Raw genomic sequence first — 21,235 nt, 5'->3', positions numbered from 1 at the left:
GAAGTTTCTTCAACAAGCATTATTGACATCAATAAAATCACAAGTCAGACCCTTTCCTACCCCCAAATTAAGGTCCTAGTCTAAAATGAATCCATTTGTTTTAGGTATATCATTTGCTATAATTCCAAGGTTTGATGAATTATGTTCTGACTTGGAAAAATTTGTGATCACCTTGTATCATTGCCAATATATTTAGAATAAGTATTTTTTCCTTTTATGTTTCTCAGTTAAAAGCATGCTTATTATAGATGGTATTTATTAATCTAAATTTTGAAAACAGAAAATGAGTAGTTAATAGGCTAAAAAAATTAGAAAAGACTTATTTTAAATCACAATTTAAGAAAAAAGGATGTTAAAATAAAATGGAAGATGTAGAATTGAAGTAATAGAAGTAGAGAATTATCAGATTATAATGAAAGCTGTGGATATTTAAGCCTTTATCCTTTTGTTTTCTTAACCCTTTTGCTTCTTTTCAGTATTCCCCCCCCCATTCTATGTCCTTTCACAGTAAGATTTTTGATAGTGATATTTCTGACAGGTTTGTTTGCTTTGTTTCAAGTATGTGCTTAGTTTTTCAATTTTGCCTGTCTAATATTTGAACTATGGAAGACAAAGGAATATACTTCATTCTTTGATTGTAGATCCTCAACTCCCAGAACATCTTCAGTATAGTTGTGATTGCAGAAATTTTGGAACATCTTGAGGAGGCTTCTTTTGAGAGGATGAATGAAAAGAATTTGTCAGCACTTCATGGGAGAAACAGCAAAAGTTTATTTATTATGCAGGATATTTTGTGGAATGTGACCCCCCCCCCCCGAAAAAAATTTAGATATGAGAACCAGAACAAGAAATAAGAGAAAATTGAGTCAGCCTAGAGATGATTTGGAGCATCATCATCCTTCATAACTTGGTGTAATGACCACTGCTACTTGGACTCTGGAACACTTGACTTTGAATCTTTTTTCTTAAATTTAATTAGCTTTGTGATTTTGGGTAAATTATTGAGCCCCTGAGTTTAACTTTCTCATCTGTAAAATGGGGATAATAAGAATATCACAAAGGATTGTTGTGTGGCTCAAATGAAATCATTTCTTTTTTTTAAATTTATTTTTTATTCTCATTTTGTACAAATGTTTTTTTACATTAATAAAATATTCTTGTTTACAAGTAAACAAAATACCCCTCCCCCCACGAATGTAGATAGATTTGCTTGGGCGAAAAAAGTAAAGGGGAGAGAAAAAAATAATAGTAATAATTGTAGGTATGGTCAGGTGGTGCAATGGACAAAGCACCAGCCCTGGAGCCACGAGCACCCGAGTCCATATCCAGCCTCGTAAACCCAACAGTCACCCAGCCCTGTGACATGCAAGCCACCCGATCCCCACTGCCCTGCAAAAACCAAAAAGAAGAAAAAAAAAAGACCCAAAATAAAATAAAATAGTAATAATAGTAGGGGTGGCTGGGTGGCAGACAGAGCATTGGCCCTTGAGCCAGGAGCACCTGGGTCCGAATCCAGCCCCAGACACCCAAAGATCACCCTGCTATGTGGCCCCAGGCAGGCCACCCAGCCCCACCTGCCTTGCACCCTCCCCCAAATATAATATTCCTAGGGGTTGGTTTTTTTGGGATCTCTTTCTCGGGGAGATCGGTGGGTTCTCTCCCTTTCTATTTTGCCCTCTGCTTCTAGAATATCAGGGCAATTTTCCTGTAGTAATTCTTTGAAAAATGATGTCATGGCTCTTTTCCTGATCTTGACTTTCAGGTATTCCAATAACTTTTAAATTATCTTTCCTAAGTCTGTTTTCCTGAATATCAGTTGTTTTTTCAATGAGATATTTCACATTTTCTTCTAATTTTTCATTTTTTTGGTTTTAAAGTATTGATTCCTGATTTCTGGTAAATTCATCAATCTCCCTGAATTCTATTCTTTGTCTGAAGGATTTGTTCTCCTCAGAGAGTTTTCTTATCTCTTTTTCCATCTGGCCAATTTTGCTTTTTACAGCATTCTTCTCCTCAATAACTTTTTGAACTGTTTTATCCATTTGACCTAAGCTGGTTTTTAGCATGCTATTTTCTTCAGCATTTTTTTTGGATTTCCTTGACTAAGCTGCTTACTTCATTTTCATGTTTTTCCTGCATCTCTCTCCTTTCTTTTCCCAGTTTTTCTTTCAACTCCCTCATTTAATTTTCAAAGTCTTTTTTGAGCTCTACCATAGCCTGAGCCCAATTTCTGTTTTTCTTGGAGTCTTTAGATGCAGGAGCTTGTGCTTCCTCATCTTCAGACTGAGTATTTTGATCCTTGGGCTCATTTGCAAAATATTTCTCAATGGTCTTCCTCTTCTTTCTTTGCTCATTTTCTCAGCCTAAGCCTGTTTTTTGGGGTGCTTCCTGAGCTTTTGGGACTCTCCCACAAGGGTCTCAGTGTGTGAGGCTCTGTCCTCCTTCCTGGTCTGTGAATGACCATAAGCACCCCCCTCTGCCACAGGGCCGAGGTGGGGGGGGGTAGACTGGGATCAGGATCTGAATGTGGTCAGAGCCCCAGAGTCCTGTTCCCGGGGCAGAGGACAGCTTGGCAGTCTCTTTCTCTCCTCACTCCCTTCCCTCAGCTCAATGGGCTCATGCCCTGGGGGTTCCTGCTTAGGGGTTCTGCCTGCTTCTGTTTCTGGGTCTGGGCTGTGGAAAGACCAAGCTGCTCACTGTGTGCCCTGAGGGCTGGGCTCCACATGTTCACTCTGGCAGAGGTCCCCCGCTGTTCCCCCACTTTGTGCCCGGTGCTCCTTGGGGTGCAGCTCAGGATACGCCCCTGCTGCTGAGAGCCGCAGCTCGCAGCACCCTGGGGCTGCCTCTGGGAGGCTGAAGTTCTTTCGCTCTGGTGGGCCACCCCTTCGGTGGGCCGCCCCTCCGACCCCGAGGAGCAGAGTCTTTTGCTCTTTTCCAGGTGGGTCCCTTTGTGGGTTCTGTCTCTCAAAAGTTTAGTTAGAGTCCTTAGTTTATGAGTTTTTATCAGAGTGCTCCTAAGACTCAATCCCTTCTTATCGCCATCTTGGCTGCGCCCTGAAATCATTTCTTTATAATACTTTGCTGCGTTATTATTGAACTAGGTGACCTCTGAGATGACCTTCCATCACTCAGCCAGCTATCCAGCTTCTGTCTAGAATTTAAAACATCCAGCAGGAAAAGAACCTATAGTCAGTTCTTTGTTCAAGGCTGTTCTGATAATTTTCAACTAGGTTTGTACTGTCTGCATATTGGTAGACAGGGAACCATCCCAGAGTTTCTGATTATACTTATGCAGAAATTAGGGGAACCTTGCACAATAGAGATGGTTCCATAACCTTTCCTACTTAATTCTCTACCTGTCTTACTTCCATTTCTACGACTTTGGTTGTTAACACTGTGAATATTTAAAAAAAAACCCCACAAACTTTCAATCGGGAATTTCTTGTCAAATGATTTGAAATAGAATTTAATTTCTTGCTTGAAGTAGAATTTAATTTCTTTTCAAATTTGAAATAGAATTAAATTTCTTGTCAAATGATTTGAAATAGAATTTAATTGAATTCATGGTAAGACTTATTTTTCTCACTTGGCTTATTAAAAGTTATTAAAATATCAGATATATTGTGCTATCATATTCAAGTAGAACCTACAGAGAAAACATCCTTGTCTTTAATACATATATTAAAAACATGAATTTTAGAACTACCATTGGAAATCAATTTGCTGTCACCACCTCTGCTACCTGCTTTGAAACTTTGGGTGGGAGTTGGATATTAAAAACATTTAGTCATTTAGTAATAAACTATATATATTAATATTTGTGAAAGTCTGTTCTTATGTTTTCATCAAGGAATACTATATTACCAATAATGAGTTATCCTCAAAGAAAATGACATATTTTCAGATGCATGCCTGATAAAAGGACTATAGGGAGAAAGTCATGTATTAAAAATAAGGGATAGCAGATGGGTAAGGGCTTCATTGATACCCACATGGTTGGGAGTCCTCGGAGAGGCAGACAGCACTTTGGATCATTCCCAGATGGGAGATTTTACAGGAGAACATCAGAAATGTGAATAGGTCAAGCTATATCCTATTGAAGGTAGTGTCCATATGTCTGAGATCACAGATCCATTGAAAGTAGAGTCAGTCATTCAGTACTGTAATTTTTATCATTTTTTTCTTTCACTTAATTTTGGCAGAATTGCATTGATTTAAAAGCTAGTCAGGTCAGAGATGGAGGTATGCTTTGTTTTTATGTCCTAATTTTACTGGATGGAGCAGTATTGTGAAAATCTTGAAGACCTCAGTGTAAATCTCACTTCATCTATTTGCTGTCAGTCTGATCAAGTTAACTTAACTCTTTTCAGCCTTGGTCTCTTTATCTAGGAAATGAGGCAACCTTATAGGGCTAGTTGTGAGATAAAACACGATATGTTCATGAGTACCCAGGTGTTCATGAATCCAAGTCCAATACTAGTCATTTCACCAAGCTGCCACTCATTTTACAATTGGTTTCCTTATTTCATATATAACTGAAGCCCAGGGAGTTTGTTGAAGGTCAGGCCCTCTAGCTCACAGTCCAGTGTACTTATTTCTATTATATCACATGACTCTTTCCTTTAGATCTTCCTTTATAAAAGTGTTTGTTATAACTTCAGTGTCTGAAAGATAAAAAAATTTCAGCCTACTCATTGAATTTTACTTTGAAGATCTCAGTTGAAGAGTTGAAGATTGATTTTCAGTTTGTTTATTTGCTTTTCTAGGGTATGATTTGAATTGGAAACTTAAAATAATCAGAAAGAATTTGGTTCATTTCAACTAGTATTATTATGTTTCTGCTACATGGTAGACACCGTGCTAGGCACTAGGTTACAAAGACAAAACCAGAACAGTTTGAACCCCGATCACTATGACAACTAATAACACTGTGAAGGCCTGCACTAAAAAAGTAGCATTGAAAGGAAAAAAAAAACTTATTTTGAGTTTTCCTATTTTTATTTCTAGTTAGACTTTTACCAATCTAGAATATTGAAGATAAGGATTCAGGACAAGGTAAAAAAAATAAACTTTGAGCATTTACATCCCAAAGCTTGTACCAGAGAACTCTACAATCAACCAGCAAGTATTTATTCAACGTCTATTATTTGTCGGGGACTATTAGATATTAAAGATCTAAAAAGGGGAAATTAAAAAGTTGTTGACCTCTAGGAACCTATTTTCTGTAGGAGGAAGGGAGGAAGGACATCACTTGTAAGTATCTATGTGTGTAGTACCCTCTTGGAGCTCCTTCCCCAGTTCCTACTTGCATGGTCATGCTAGATCCTTTGAAGTTGACTAGTACTCTTTAAGAGCTTCTAAAGTAAGAGTTTCTAAGGTTTCTAAAAGTTAACTCCCAAGTCTGAGTTTCTAGTACTATTGTTTATACTTCCCTCCAGTGTGCTTCCCATTGATTATTAGCTGGTAACTCAATTAACTTTTACCAAATGAATTTACTAAGGTGAAATAGTGAAAATGGTTGTTATAAAACATTCTCTCTCAAAACAGGACATGCTTTTTCCTTACACACGAAGTCAGTCAGCAAGAATTTATTGCCTACATAGGCTATGCCAGGGACTGACCTAAACAGTGGGAATCCAAGAAAAGTAGGGGTGCAGGGAAAGGGGTGAGGTTGTGGGGCGAGAGACAATCCCTGCTCACAGAGAAATCAAAGTCTAAGTATAAACAAGATAGAGATAGGGTGGGTTGAGAAAATCTTAGAAGAGAGAAGGTATTAGGCTTAAGGGAAATTCTACACAAGTGAGTTTTGAAGAATGGAATTTTGTGTGAGAATTTGGAACTGAATTGTATATGTGTGTGTGTGTATGTGTGTGAGTGTATTTTATTATTCATAAAAATTATTAGCCTTTTTTCTGTCAAAATAAATAATATTTTTCTAAGTCATTTTAAAACTAATCTTTATTACTTTCAAGTGGACATTTATTGAGTACTTGCTGTATGCCAAGCCATAGAGAATATGAAGAAAATAAGAAAACAAATTCTGCTCCCAAAGTTGGAATTACTTTTTCCTGGAGGAATATTGTTTTTTGTGAATTAGCGGTAGTTAGATGGCACAGTGTATAGAGTGCCAGGCCTGGAGACAGGAGGACTCATTTTCCTGAGTTCAAATCTGGACTCTTTTACTAGTTGGGTGACCTAAGACAAGTCATTTAAACCTGTTTGCCTCAGTTTCCTCATCTGTAAAATGAGCTGGAGAAGGAAATGGCAAACCGCTCCAGCATCTTTGCCAAGAAAACCCCAGTAAGGGTCATGAAAAGTCAGATATGAATGAAGTGACTAAACAGTAACTTAAAAGGAATATATTACCACTAAAAATGAGACTGCATTTTCAGTCATGAGAATAATTTCACAGTTTATTGGAAATGATGGGAGCTCATTTTTGGATTTACTATTTGTTAGGATGCACAAGTGTGTCAAACTTATGCTATATAATCAAGGTTTTTCTGTCACCATGTCTACAAAAAAACTCATTAAGTTAAAAGGGGAAATCTGAATGAGGTAAAATTCATCTAAATTGAGAGCATGACCAGTTCCTACTCTGGAATTTATAGTTTGTTTTGAGGTCTCAGAAATGAAAGGTTGAGTTTGACTGATGTTATTGTCTTCGTTACTCTTCAGAACATAGCCAGTCTAATTTTTCATTGGTGATAAATTTTGCTGATTGTAATGTGGGGCCTGCAGTCTACTAGAATGTAACATTTAAATGTTATCTTCGCCTTATTTTTAGAGACATGCTAATTTTCTAGCTTGTTCAAGTTGAATTTGGGGAGAAGTTAATCTGTAGAAGCTAACATGTTTCTGTGTTGTTGGAAATTCAAGAAATGGAAATTTGTTTATCACTATATTACACAATTTATATTAATTAAAGATGAATTTTTATCTGTCAATTCATTTTCATAATTTATAAAACCCTCCTACCCTCAATCTTCCATCCTAATCTTTTTTATCTGAGAAACACTGAAGAAAATAAATTGGAAAATAGTTGATTTTAGGTAAAATAAATATTTCTCTAGATTTAAAACCATCTGTCACAGATATCATTATTTTTATTTCAAGTTCTTAAATGCCTCTAACTATTGATCTTTCTCTTGAAATCCTTGTCTATTTTTCACACATTAAGCCAAAATGATCTTTCTTGAGGGTGGATCTGATCTTGTCACTTTTCTCTCTAGGATGCAAAAGAAACCTTTCTTTTCTTTGACTTTTAGAGCCAGGGTACCATTATCAAAGTTTCCCAAGATACTATTCCCTAGGTACCAATTTTTTTGATACCTAGGTATCAAATTTTCCAATTTGATAATTTTCTTAAACTCTACAACTAATCCCCACCCCCACCCCCACCCCATGCTTTTGGCTAAACTTAAATAGGGTTCCTTTCTTATGTATACCTCATGTAGTCAGTTGGGTGCTCCTACCTGTGACATTTTCTGACTTTGTAACTCCTGGGCAGCTAGGTGGCACAGTGGATAGAGCACTGATCTTGGAGTCAGGAGAATGGAAGTTTGACTCCAGCCTCAGACACCTGATTTTGATTAGCCATGGGACCTTGGATAAGTCACTTAACCCTGCTTGCTCTGGAGGAGAAAATGAGGCTGGTGATTTAGCACAGCCCCCGTCACTCAAATCCAATTCACGTCCATGTCATAGTATTACTTCCCTGATCTTGTGGTCTTTTATGAACTGTATTCTACCTTAGTTTCTTCATCTATTAAATGAGAAAGATAGCAGTAACATGTTAGGATCAAATGAGATAACATTTAAACTGTTTTGCAACCTTTAGAGCCATGTATGTGCTAGCTAGTAATGCAATTTCTTCTATCATGATATAATTTTCATATGAGGCTTTGCTGGGGGGGGGCAGTTAGACCTCTCCTCCCATTGTATAAAGGTAGTGGATTCTATCAGACAGTTGCTTCATTATTATATTATAACTTTTTATCAAGTAGGAATTACTCTTAGTGAATCATTCAAAGACTTTAACCTCAGTGTGAATAATCTAGTTAATCAAGTGGAGAAAGATTAGAGGGTTGAATGAAATGTTCTATAGGAAATGTAGATTGAGGAGATACAGGCATTCCCTCTGGAGTTTAGATCAGAGAAGCAGCAAATTTAGAGGCCAGTCTTCTAGTATCTAACCTGTTCAGTGATGGAAGTAGGTCTAGCCAAACTCCTGAAAAATCATCTGTTGGGGGAAATTTCTTGTGAACTTCAAAAGGTCAGAAGATGGGGGTCTCCATCAAGGACTGTATTAGGAGCCAAGGATGAGACAGAGACAGTTAGGAAAACTGCATTCAAATCCTTCAGTAAGTCCAAGAGAAAGCCTAAGGAAAACATCCTAAGTTTTCTGTAGGAAAAAAAGGGCTTCCATTTAAACAGGAAATGCTCATTACCTCTGCTACACTGGCTTTCTAAAAGCTTCAGTCTGCTTTCTCCTGGAGCCTCTAGAATGTGTCCTACATATTGAGGGGGAGGGATTAGCCATGATTATTCATTTGCTATTGTTCACGCAGATCTGACTTTCCATGGCCCAGTTTGGGGCATTCTTGGCAAAGATACTGAAGTGGGTTTGCCATTTCCTTTTCCAGTCAAGTTATAGATGAGGACATTAAGGCCAACAGGTTAAGTAACTTGCCCAGGGACATCTAGCTCACAGATTTGAATTTGGCAAGATGAGTCTTCTTTGTCCTCTGTGCCACCCATGTTTCCCACTTTTATTCTTACCGCCTTAGTAATAGTCATTTAAAGCTAATTGATTTCAATTGCTCAGTGGGGAAAGTATACCTGTAGGAGATCATGAGCTACTGATAACTAGGTTTCTTCAACACCTCAGGATCACACCCTAAAGTTCTGAGAAAAATATTCTCTTTTTAAGAAACTGAACTGCCAGTGCAAATGGGGATTGGAGAGAGTGTCCCAGAGGTTCTGATAGGTTTTTAATTAACTACCTTGCATATGTTGGAGATGTAATTGTCTATATAGAATAATATATGTTCTGTATATTGTAGAATTGCCTCCCCAGATGGAATATGCATTCCTTGTAAAGAGGGAATTTTACTTATTTGTTCTAGAGCAGGTGCTTGATTAGTGACTGCTTTCCCTGGACCCTTATTTTAGAACAGCTCTGACCATCATTCCTTTATTTCATCACTTCTTCTCTAGCTCTCTCTAAAACCTCATTCTTCTTCCCTATCAAAGGAAAGCGGCCAGCCATATGGCACTGTGGATCAAGTGCTGGACCTAAAGTCAGAATTCAAATTCAGTTCTAGAAAACTTAATTGGCAATGTGATCTCAACAAATCATTTAAGTTTTGTGTCCTCATTTTCCACATTTTTTAAGATGAGGATATTAACAGTATATATATCTTCCAGAGTTGTGATTAATATTTGTGAAGGACTTTGCAAAAGAATTTATAAATATTCTTCTGTTCCATGACTCTTTTTTTGCCTTCTCCCTGACTGTATTTCCAATATACTTCTTTGTTAAAAAAGGAGGGTTTTATGAAATGAATCAGTCATCAAAAATGTTGTGTAAGGCTGATTGATACAGCAAAATTGGAACATACCCCAATATATAGATAATTTGGTTATGAAATTTTAGTTGAGAAAACTAAATAATCTGTTTTATATTTTTTGTTTTTTATTTTATATTATTACAATAATCTTGTTAGAGTAAACATACCGCCCCCCCCCCCCCAGAAGATGAGAAACTTCAAGAATAGTGAGAGAGAGAAAAAAAATACTTAAGTCTATATTCAGATTCCAATGACTGTCTCTGGGGTGAGTTTCCTTCTTTATCATAAGTCTACTAGAGAAGTTGCTTCAATATTTCTCCCACAGTTGCTATTACAAGCTGTATTTCCCTCCACTCTATTCTTCCCCCACTCTCATTTATTTTATTCTCTCCTTTCATCCTGTCCCTGTTCAAAAGTATATCGTATCTGAGTACCCTTTCCCACAATCTTCCCTCTCTTCTATCACCTACTCCCCCCTTCTCTCCCCTTTTCTTCCTTATCCCACCCTTTTCCTCTCATTTTTCTCTAGGATAAGAGATTTCTATACCCTATTTAGTGTGTCTGTTATTTCCTCTCTGAGTCATTTTTTTTTTTTTTTTTTAGGTTTTTGGCAAGGCAAATGGGGTTAAGTGGCTTGCCCAAGGCCACACAGCTAGGTAATTACTAGGTGTCTTTGACCAGATTTGAACCCAGGTATTCCTGACTCCAAGGCTGGTGCTTTATCCATTACATCACCTAGCCGCCCCTCTGAGTCATTTCTGATGAGAATGAAGACTCAATTATTCCCTCTTGTCTTCTTCTGTTTTACTCTTTTGAAAAAGCTTTTTCTTGACTATTATGTGAAATATCTTAGCCCCCTTCTTCTTCTCCTTTCTCTTTATCCAGTACTTTTCCTTTATCACCCATTGACTCCATCTTATTACTATATTATACCATTATAATCAGCTCCTTTGTGTTCCCTGTCTATATATGCTCCTTCTAACAACTTTTATAAATGAGAAAGTTCATATAAGTTATATATATATCTTCTTCCCTTGCAGGAATACAAACAGTTCAACATCATTAAATTCCTTACAGTTAGTTTTTCTCTTCCATCCCCTCTGTAGTTCACCAGAGTTCTATACTTGAAGATCAGACTTTCTTTTCAGCTCTGGTTGTTTCAGTAGGAAAGTTTGAAAGTCTCCTGTTTCATTGAAAGTCCATCTTTTCCCCTGAAAGAGGATGTTCAGTTTTGCTGGGTAGTTGATTCTCGGTCGGAAACTAAGGTCTTTTGTCTTCCAGAATATCATATTCCAAGACCTACAAGCCCCTAATGGAGGTGCTGCCAGATCCTGTGTGGTCCTGACTATGGAGCTACAGTAGTTGAATTGTTTGTTTCTTGCAGCTTTTAGTTTTTTCTCTCTTTGACTTGGGAATTTTGGAATTTGGCTATAATATTCCTGGAAGTTTTTCTTTTGGGATCTCTTTCAGGAGGTGACTAGTGAATTCCCTCAGTTTCTATTTTACCCTCTGCTTCTAGGATCTCAGGGTAATTTTGCTGTATTATTTTTTTGAAAAATGAAGTCTGAACTCTTTTCCTGGTCATGACTTTCAGGGAGCCCAATAATTTTTAAATTACCTCTTCTTGGTCTATTTTCCAGGTCAGTTGTTTTTCCAATGAGATATTTCACGTTTTCTTCTAATTTTTGGATTTTTTAGGAATAGTTTTATTTCTTCCTGATTTCTTGCAAAGTTATCAGCTTCCTTTAGTTCCATTCTCCATTTGAAGGCGTTATTTTCTCCAGAGAGCTTTTTTCTTTTTCAGCTGGCCAATTCTGCTTTTTAAGGCATTCTTCTCCTCATTTGCCTTTTGTGTTGCTCTTTCCATTTGGCCTAAACTGGTTTTTAATATATTATTTTCTTCAGTATTTTTTTTTATATTTCTTTCACCAAACTGCTGATTTGGTTTTCATGATTTATCTGCATCTCTCTCATTTTTCCCCCCCAGTTTTTCCTCTACCTCCTTTAATTGCTTTTCAAAGTCTTTTTTTGAGCTCATCCATAGCCTGAGCCCATTTTCTATTTCTCTCAGAGGCTTTGGATACAGAAGCTTTGATTTTTGTCATCTTCTGAATCTTCTTTGGGACCAAAGTAATTTTCTATGGTCAGATTGTTCCTTTTGTTTGCTAATTTCCTCAGCCTAAGACTAATTTACCTCAATTCCAAGGCTTTGGGGGGGGGGTTGGGACACCCCACTGGGAGCTTTATTCCTTCAAAGTGTTATGCTCTCTTGCCTATGCCTTGATGTGGATGACCACAGGCCCTCCCTTCTGCCCTGGAGCTGTGAGGAGGGCCCCTTCTATCTTAGTATTGGAGCCCAAACTGCAACCTGGATCTGAGTGTGGGCAAACAGCAAAGTCTTACCCCTGGGAGAGCAGAGAGATTTCTGCAATCTCCCCCACCCCCCCACCCCCTTACCATCTGTGGGCTCTGCTCTGGAGGTGCAGGCTGGCTTCCCTGATTCCCACTGGAGGTTCTCACTGCAAGGCTGTTCTGAGGCTGGTGCTCCCCACTCTGGTGCAGCAGCCTTTCAAGCTGTTCCTTGTGGTCCCTGGGTTGTGCTGCGGCTGCTGCTTTTTTCCAGCCCCTGGCCTGGTGAAATACACCTTTCCTATGGAACTTATGAGAAATTGTATCACTCAGTCTTATTTGGCTAGAGTCATCATTTGTCAGTTTTTGGAGTTTTCTGGGGAAGGAGTTTCAGGGAAATCTTGCCTTCACCCTGCCATCTTGACTCCGCCTCCTGTTTTATATTTTTTTTTAACATTTTTCACATAAGCCAGTTGCAGATGAAGATAGTTTTCTTAACTGGTTTTATGCTTGAGAGAAGTAGAATAAAAGAAATGTTCTTTGTTTTGTAAAAATAGTATGTTTTTTGCATGTGCTGAAAGCATGAATTGAAAATACTGTGATGCAGTTTTAAGCAAGACAAAAACTTTAAAAAATGTATGCCCTTTGAAAATTATCTGAGAGATGCCCATACAAAAAAATACTAATACTTGTGAAGTCTCATTTGTACCTGTCTACTTATAGTAGATATTAAGTCTCATTTACAGAAGAGAATTAAATTAATGAAGTATTTCTAGGGCATTTGGATATTTATGGATTAGATTTATCTCACTCATATAAACTCAATAAGGTTAGCAGTTTTAGAATCAAATGCTGATTTTGGGGGCAGTAGAACATGTTTTCATAAGTGTAAAAAACTTGAAATTTTCAAGAGCATTTGATGAGAAACAAATCAAATTTCAGTGGCAAATCACAACCACCATTTATCTTTGGAGTTACTATAGGATGTTTCAAGGCCCCATACAACCATATAATACTCTGCTCTGGCCCTGTTGCTAGAGATTTGTTTGAATGTCCTGTCTCAGATCATTCATAGAGTAATTTGGCATTCTTTTTTTATTTTTTAGGTTTGTGCAAGGCAATGAGATTAAGTGACTTGTCCAAGGCCACACAACTAGGTAAATTTAAGTGTCTGAGCCTGGATTTGAACTCAGGTACTCCTGACTCCAGCGTCAGTTCTCTATCCATTGTGCCACCTAGCCACCCCAACGCTCTTTTCTTATGATAAATTTTAGGATGAGAACATATACTGTCAGATATTGGGCTTTTCTTCATTACTTTGACAATAGCACTGGAAGGCTGAGGAGCTTGAATTTTGCTTGAAGGATAATTTGTATTTTATAGGAAATTCTTTTTTTCAATTTTGTAAAGCTCCTGTTACCATTCAGCCATTTTAATTTCTTTTACTCATGATAAATATTTGTGGAAGTGATGTTAATAAGCACATTATTAAAAAAGGAATGTATACTTTATAGAGATTCTGATTTTTTTTCTTTAAAATTATGAATTGAATTATGAATTGAAATATCTGAGAAAGGTCAGCTGTCAGTTATTAATGTTATGGAAGTGTCAGAAGACTAGAAGGATAGTGGTGGTCCATTTATGATGATCAAATTTAAAATGAACCCATAATTCCTGCTTACTGATCTAAAGTGAACCTTTATAGTCAGAGAACCTTTATTGTCATGTATCATTATATGGCTTTCCTAGTTGATTATCAGCACAATTTGCTGTTACTTTGTACAATATTCTCTTAGTTCTGTTCAGTTCTCTTTGCATCAGCTCATATGAGTCTTTTCAGGTTTTTTGAAGCTATTTCCTTTGTGATTGTGTGTACAATATAAGGAGTATTTGGGATTAGGGAGATTACCCTGAGAGCCTGAATCATATTTTGCCTTTCTATCTCTAGCTCTTTTATACAGCACCTTTGTAGTTGGTTCTTCATAAGTGTTTATTGTTTCTATGTGTATATACAATAACACCTTACTTAATTAGAAGGCAACTTATTTAAGATATCAGCTGTCTGGACTGTAATCAAAAAGCAGGAAAGAAAAAACAAAGGTCAAAGCTGTCAAAATAAATAAAACCAAATTCATACACTAATTATGTACCCTATTCATAGGAGTAGCCCTTTAAAACTCTTTAGCAGAGCCTATTTACATATTTAAAAATATTTTTAACACATAATTTTAATTAGTTTGGTTATTTTTTTTTCAGTGCAAGAAAGGTTGAAAAGGATTTGTGGCTAAAGAGCAGCAGGTTCACCTTAAGAATGGTGCACATATCTCAGATCTTAAGAAATCTATGTCAGGGGCGGCTAGGGGGTGCAGTGGATAAAGCACTGGTCCTGGAGTCAGGAGTACCTGGGTTCAAATCCGGTCTCAGACACTTAATAATTACCAAGCTATGTGGCCTTGGGCAAGCTACTTAACCCCATTTACTTTGCAAAAACCTAAAAAAAAAAATCTATGTCAGATGGTGAAGGAATAGTTCAAGAACCATTTCAAACTACAGAAAAAACCTCAAAACAAATCACCTCTTGGATGATTTAATTTAATGTAGGGGCAAACAGTACTTGTCCTTAAGATATTATTGTTGGGTGGCTAGGTGGCGCAGTGGATAGAGCCCTGGCCCTGGAGTCAGGAGTACCTGGGTTCAAATCTGGCCTCAGACACTTAATAATTACCTAGCTGTGTGGCCTTGGACAAGTCACTTAACCCCATTTGCCTTGCAAAACCCTAAAAAAAAAAAGAAAAAAAGAAAAAAGAAAACCAAACCAAAAAAAAATCTGGCTGTAAAGACTTTGTTCCTCACCCCATCTCCCGCCCTAGTTTCTTGCTTTTCTTCTAAATCTGACTGTGTCAGTTTTATTTATGCAAAGTCTTTTTTAATTCAATCTAATAAAAACTATCCAATTTTATATAAGATGTTACTCTATGCCCAGTTTCTGTCAAACTGTTTTCCATTTTTCTCGGTAGTATCTATCCCTACTGATTCACCAAGAACACATTAGACATTTCTAATTGGTTATCCCATAGATCTTTCAATCTCAGCATGACCAAAAGGATTTATTATTTTGCCATCTTCAAACTCTTCTCTCTTATTATTTTTGAAGATGCCACTATACTCTCAAACTCAGATTTCAGCCTTCACATTCTGCTTTTCTCTTCACTATTACATACCCTCAATTACTCGTTAGTTGCAGCTACTATCCTTTCTACCTTCTCTTATTTATATCTTTCTTCTCTTCACTCTCATAGCCACCAACTTTGTTTAGGTCGTCACAACTCCTTCTTGGACTTAAAGGCATAGATTTCTACTTTGTTTTTCTGTCTCCATTATCTTCTCATTCAAATCTATTTTATATACAGCTGCTGCATTGACTTTTCTAGTTTTATTATTCTTCTGCTCTGTAAACTCCAGTTGCTCCCAATTAATTCCAGGATAATATGTAAAATAAAATATTTGCACATCACATTTTCCTGAATCTATTGTTTTTCTGCCTTTCCCCAATGTGTAAAACATTCTCCTTTTTTCACAACTGTCTTGTTCGCATGTTTCTTTGAAGACTTAACTTGACTATCATCTACTGAAAGAGGACTCCCCAGTCCCCCCCCCCCCCCCAGTAATGCAAACTTCTGTTTTAAGCTTGCCTTTCTTCTATTTTGTATTTATCATTTATATACTGATTAATCCACTTGTGTGTCTTCTTGAGGGCAGGGACTTTTTTGTGTGAGGTGTCATGTGTTTTTTTTAGTATCCTCAAAGCTTAATAAAGGACATGGTACAGAGTAATAAATGCTATTCCTAAATAACTGAATTCCTGGAGCAGATTTTGTGAGGTATATAGAATTTATTTATTTATTTTTTAATTCTTCTCCCTGATTCCATTCATCATTCCTTTACCTGTTTCCTTATTATTCTTCTCCCTTCATTTCTCCATTCATTCTCCATTCAATCCCAGACCTGGGATTTTGGCTGTGCTATGAATTTATTTTTGAATGATGGAATAATTCAACAAGTGTGACCTTTAGTTTTCTTCTCTATGTAAAAACAGATGATAGATCAAATAATACAGAAGAAATATCTGAGATTTAGAATGTTAAAATTCTGACTTCTGCATATTTTTTAGTTAGGTAAAGATCAGAGATTGGTGAATTTCAAGGAGAAAATTAAATTCTCAACAGTAAAATGAGAGAAGAGTTTGAAGAGGTAAAATGTTAAATTCTTTTAGCCATGTTGAGATTGAAAAGATTTTTTTTTTTAAAAGATTATTTAATGTTTACTGACTGGGCTTTTCTTGAGTAAAATTGTAATTATAAATAGTTTACCTCCTAAAATGTAATCTCTAAACAATTGCTTATTTCAAGTTGGAGATTCGATTTTCCTGTTCTCTTTCCATTTATCTCCAATTCAATATTTTATCAAGATTTCGCTTATATGTTTGAAGAGGAATTTTCTCCCCTTCTAAAGTCTTTTATTATATTACAAAATATAGCATTTGCTGTATATATTGTGATAGAAATATATTGGGATTGATTTTTCTTTTTCCTTTCTTGATATTTCAAAGAGTTTTTATATTTTATTTTTACATTTGGATTTTGTACTCTATATGGTATGACATTTTGCTTTGCAAAATACTCCCAGAATTTTTGTAGGTTTCTTTTTTTCTTGTTATTAATCATTTGCCAAGGCAACTACCTGCGTACTCTTTCTGCTGATAATGAACAAATCTTTAATAAATTGCTTAATCCTTAAAAAAAATTAGGCACAGTCAACTGCCAGGACAGTACTGAAAACTTTTCTCACATAAGTTGAACCAGCCAGAATTTGAAAACTCTATTTGAATATTCTTTGAAAATCAAAGGTCATCTTAGTGTCATGAACAAATTAATATCAGCAGAGAGTAAAACAATAGGTTTATAAGATTGCTAATATAGGAAAAATAGATTTACTATAAATATTAGTTTGAGGGACAATTAATGGACAGCCTACATGCTTCATTGCTATGCTGTAAATGTAGAAGGATAGCATGTCGGGTAGAACTCCTATAGTATATTTTTGCTGGTTCATGCATAAGAGTTGTGTAAGATGATCAGGAAATGAATGTGTTCTGTTTTATTTTATTGGATGAAGTGCCCACTTTGATGAAATACAATTGTAGTATTGCTTTTTACTATTGTAGTATTCATTTTAATTAATTAATTGATCAATTTTCCTTTCTATGTAAAAAGGGATGGTAGCAGAAATATCTGATATTTAGAATGTATAATTTTATGTTGCGTAAGTTTTTAGATATTTATAGATCTGAGATTGGTGTATCTCAAAAAGAAAATTAAATTCTCAACAGTAAGAAGAGAGAATAGTTTGAAGAGGGTAAAATAATAAATTCTTTTGACCATGTTGAGATTGAAAGATGTTTCTTAAAAGGTTGTTTAACATTTGTTGACTGGATTTTCCTTGAGTAAAAATGTAATCTTCTCTAAACAATTGCTTATTTCAAGTTGGAGATTATTTTTTCCTATTCTTTTCCCCATTTCTCTGTAATTCTTTCTCTTATCAAGATTTCACATTTCACTTCTATGTTTGAAGAAGAATTGAAGAGACATACTATTCCCCTAGAGTTCAAGTCCTGCAGGTTCTACCATGTGTGAAAAGTTTTCACTACAGTCCTGGCAATAGATTGTGTCTTTTTTTTTTTTAAGGATTAACCAGCTTATTACAGGTTGTTCATCTGTAGCAAAAGATTAAATACAGAAAACAAGCCCAATCACTTAATCAGTTAATTAAATCATTTTAATATTGCTTTTTAGACTTTTTCCTTAAAAGAGATTATTTCTGTACTTTTTTCCTGCATCTGCTATATGATACCATAATGTTTAGCATTTTGTTATTGATTTCTTAAAATAGGGGAAATTTCAACAAATGCTCATGCTTAGGCTCATATGACTGTCTTTTAAGTTTCAATCTATAATCTTTGGTTTTTATCATACTTGAAAATGGTAAAATAATAAATTTCTTTGACCATGTTAAGATTGAAAGATGTTTCTTAAAATAAATTGGGTTTTCCTTGAGTAAAAATGTATTTAGAAGAGCAGCTAGTGGATAGAGCACCAGCCCTGTGGGAGTTCAAATGCGGCCTCAGACACTTAATAATTACCTAGCTGTGTGGCCTTGGGCAAGTTACTTAACCCCATTGCATTGCAAAAACCTAAAAAAAAAGTATTTAGAAATTGAGAATATCTCCTAAAATGTAATCTGTCACAATAGAAAACTTTAATGTTTGTGTATGTGTGTGTATATTCATCATTCTTCAGAACAGTATTTATATAGGCAATTCTTAGCTTTCAAATGAATTATTTCTTACAAATAAGTCAGTTGTTTGGAATAGGAACTTTTTTTTCATTTTAGAAGTAATACAATAAATGATTTTAAAAAATGTTCAGTTTTAACTCATCAGTTCCTATGAAATTCAGGATGTAGCCAAATATAGTAACATTAAGTAATATTAGCCTGAGTTCTGAGTCCTGAAAACCAAGAGGCCAAATAGTACAGGAAGGAAGTCTATCTCTTCATTCCTTCTTAGGCACAGGGCTGGTTCTAGGCGATATTTTAAAAGAGATCAAAATCACCTTGGCCTTTTAATATTTTTTTTCAATTTCTTGAAGTTTGATCAAATAGAAATTCATTTGGGCTAACTACTATCATCTTTCTCATCTTTGAATCTCCTCGGGCATTTTAAATTCAAACTTCTCCCACTGGAATAGTTCCATTCAATAAGCATTTATTAGATGCATCCGGTAGGGTATCAACAACTGTTATAACCCTTGAAGAAATTAGATCTAATTCTAGTTGGAATAGATACGATATATAGATAAGCTTTTGTTAGAGAAGGAAGAGATAAGAGTATCATTACTGGCAGAGGCACAGAGGCATTGGGGGCTTGACTAATGAAAAGCCAGAAGAATGTGAATGATCAAGGTACAAGAAAATTTCCAGGAAAGATTGTAGTAAAGTTCCTCAAAACAATTCTTTAAGAAAGGATCAGAAATTAAGGTACCAGATTAAATAGTGACAGATGGCCAGCAGCCTGGATAGGGGTATAGGGAGTTTGGATATTGGGGAGTGCTTGAAGCCAGTGACTTCTAGATAAATCTCTTCTAAGTTCTGAAACTAGTGGAATCTGGGCCTACTGTCAACCTACTTGGGTTCACATAGGGGAGATGATGATATAAAGAGACAGGATAGAAATATATGGGCAATAGATAAACATCTTGAAGCCTTGTCTTTGGAGACCATAGCAGGTAGCAAAGATAGTACCTTAGTTACTTGTTTGGAGGCTGTTTGAGCTGCAGCAGATAGAGAAAATCAACACATGTTGGGTGATTGTTCAAGGAAAAGGAGGTGGACTGAAGCCAAGATATTGAACCACCTAGAGGTAGAGTCAGGAGACAGAGATAGAGGCAAGTTGAAACCTTTTCGAGCTCCATTCCCAATTTCCTATTCCAGGTCTATTTTGCGGAAACAAGTCACCCCAGCCTGAATTAAGAAGTTGTGTTGCCAGCATTCAGATTGTGTTGGAATGTGGTGGGATTAGGGACTATGACCTCTAACTCACCCTATTCAAGAGAATGAAAAGAGTCAGGACTTGACAGTAGTACAAAGGTACAATGAGTAAACAAGAAAACTACTGGTACAGTAAAGAAATACTGTGTTTGAACTTAAAGAAACTCAGGTTTTTTCCAGTGAAATGTGAGATCCTTTTCTGACACTGAAAATGGAAGATGATATTGGAAGTTACTAGAAGAGAATAGAAAATTTGGAGCATCTACTGTTTAGCAAATCCCATCAACTTTGACATAGATTAGGGAAGGCCCAATTGTGATGGACTCATTAAACTTACGTTTTTAGTGGTGTGGTTCAAACTCACATAAGATGGAAAGAAATCATTCTTTATATCTTTCCTGTTCTGGCAGCACAACATCAAGTTTGTCAAACTGTAGTGTTTTTCAATTAGTTTATTCCTGCTTTTCCTAACAGGTGTCTTACATCTTCTGAATTTATAGTCCCTTGTGCTTCTGATTTTTAAAAAATGTGTGTGCATGAGGGTGTTCTATTTTTTAGGTCGAAACTAACCTTCTCAAGATCTTATTATATTCGAGATACTGTGGTTGGCTTTGGAGAGATAATTACAAAGAATAAAACAATCTCTTGTCACAATGAATTGACAGTGTAACAAGGAATATTATTATGTATGTTGTGAATATAAAGTAATAAGTAAAAATAAAAAAGAACCATTTCAATATAAAGTTGTTTGAGAGTTAACTAGAAGTTCAGGAGGTCTGGACAGGCTTCATAGAGGTGTATCTGCAATTCACTTTAGTGGAAGAGAGGGATTGTAGAAAGTGGAGGTAAAGAGGGAGGACATTTTCTTATATGGGGGATTGGGTGACTGTGGCAAAGAACCATGCAGATGGGAGTGGAATGTTGTGTGAGGAATAGAGAAATGACCTATTTGACTGGATCACAGAGTATGATGGAAAGAATCTAGTGGGGCCAGGTCATGTAAGACTTTAAAAAACTTAATAGGGGGTGGCTAGGTGATGCTGTGGATAGAGCACTGGTCTTAGAGTCAGGAGTACCTGAGTTCAAATCTGGCCTCAGACACTTTAATAATTACCTAGCTATGTGGCCTTGGGAAGCCACTTAACCCCATTGCCTTGCAAGAAAACAATCAAAAATACCTTAATAAAGGAATTTATATTTCATTCAAGAGGCAATAATAGGGAGCTACTGGAGTTGTTGGAGTAGGAGAGTAAGATATGGATTTAAAGAAAATTGTACCAGTGTGTAAGTTGGACTAGAGTGGTGAGAGATTGAGAAAAATTTGCTAAGTATCTTGCTGAGTATTAATAAGTGCTTGAACTATGATCATAGATGTGTGAGATAAAAGAAGGTGTTAGATGTGACAGTTGTTGTAAGGGTAGGAATAATAAAAGTGAGGAGTTGAGGATGGAACCAATCTTACCTCTAGAATATTTAAAGGATGGTGATGCCCTAAATAGAAATAAGGGAAAGGGGAAGGGTTTGTAGAAGGAAATAAAATGAGTTTGGGACATTGTTGGAATTATCCAATAGATCATTAGTGATACAGGACTGAAATTAGTGAAGAGCAGTTTAAACTAATGAGGTTACTGAGAGACTATATGTAGAGAAGAAAAGAGTGAACTAGGATCCAATCTAGGGGTATGTGAAAGAATAGTCACACAGGTAGG

At 36.2% G+C, this 21,235-nt stretch overlaps 1 protein-coding gene across 14 annotated transcripts in view; it reads left to right on the top strand.

The window, feature by feature from the left end:
- Positions 1 to 21,235, top strand: part of SIPA1L1 (signal induced proliferation associated 1 like 1) — a 395,826-nt gene that overhangs the window by 189,355 nt on the left and 185,236 nt on the right. The window contains exon 1 of one of the 14 annotated variants that reach the window (XM_074235819.1): positions 12,057 to 13,114. The exons of the other annotated variants lie outside the window; for them this stretch is intronic. The gene's annotated coding sequence lies outside the window, so the exon portion shown is untranslated. Of the gene's footprint in view, positions 1 to 12,056; positions 13,115 to 21,235 lie in introns of those variants that run through there. 14 annotated transcript variants of the gene reach the window in all.

Source organism: Macrotis lagotis, chromosome 4 (genome assembly GCF_037893015.1).
Source record: "Macrotis lagotis isolate mMagLag1 chromosome 4, bilby.v1.9.chrom.fasta, whole genome shotgun sequence".
Classification (NCBI taxonomy): Eukaryota; Metazoa; Chordata; class Mammalia; order Peramelemorphia; family Peramelidae; genus Macrotis; species Macrotis lagotis.
Note: the sequence above shows the minus strand (reverse complement) of the source record. Positions and strands in the feature narration are given on the sequence as shown.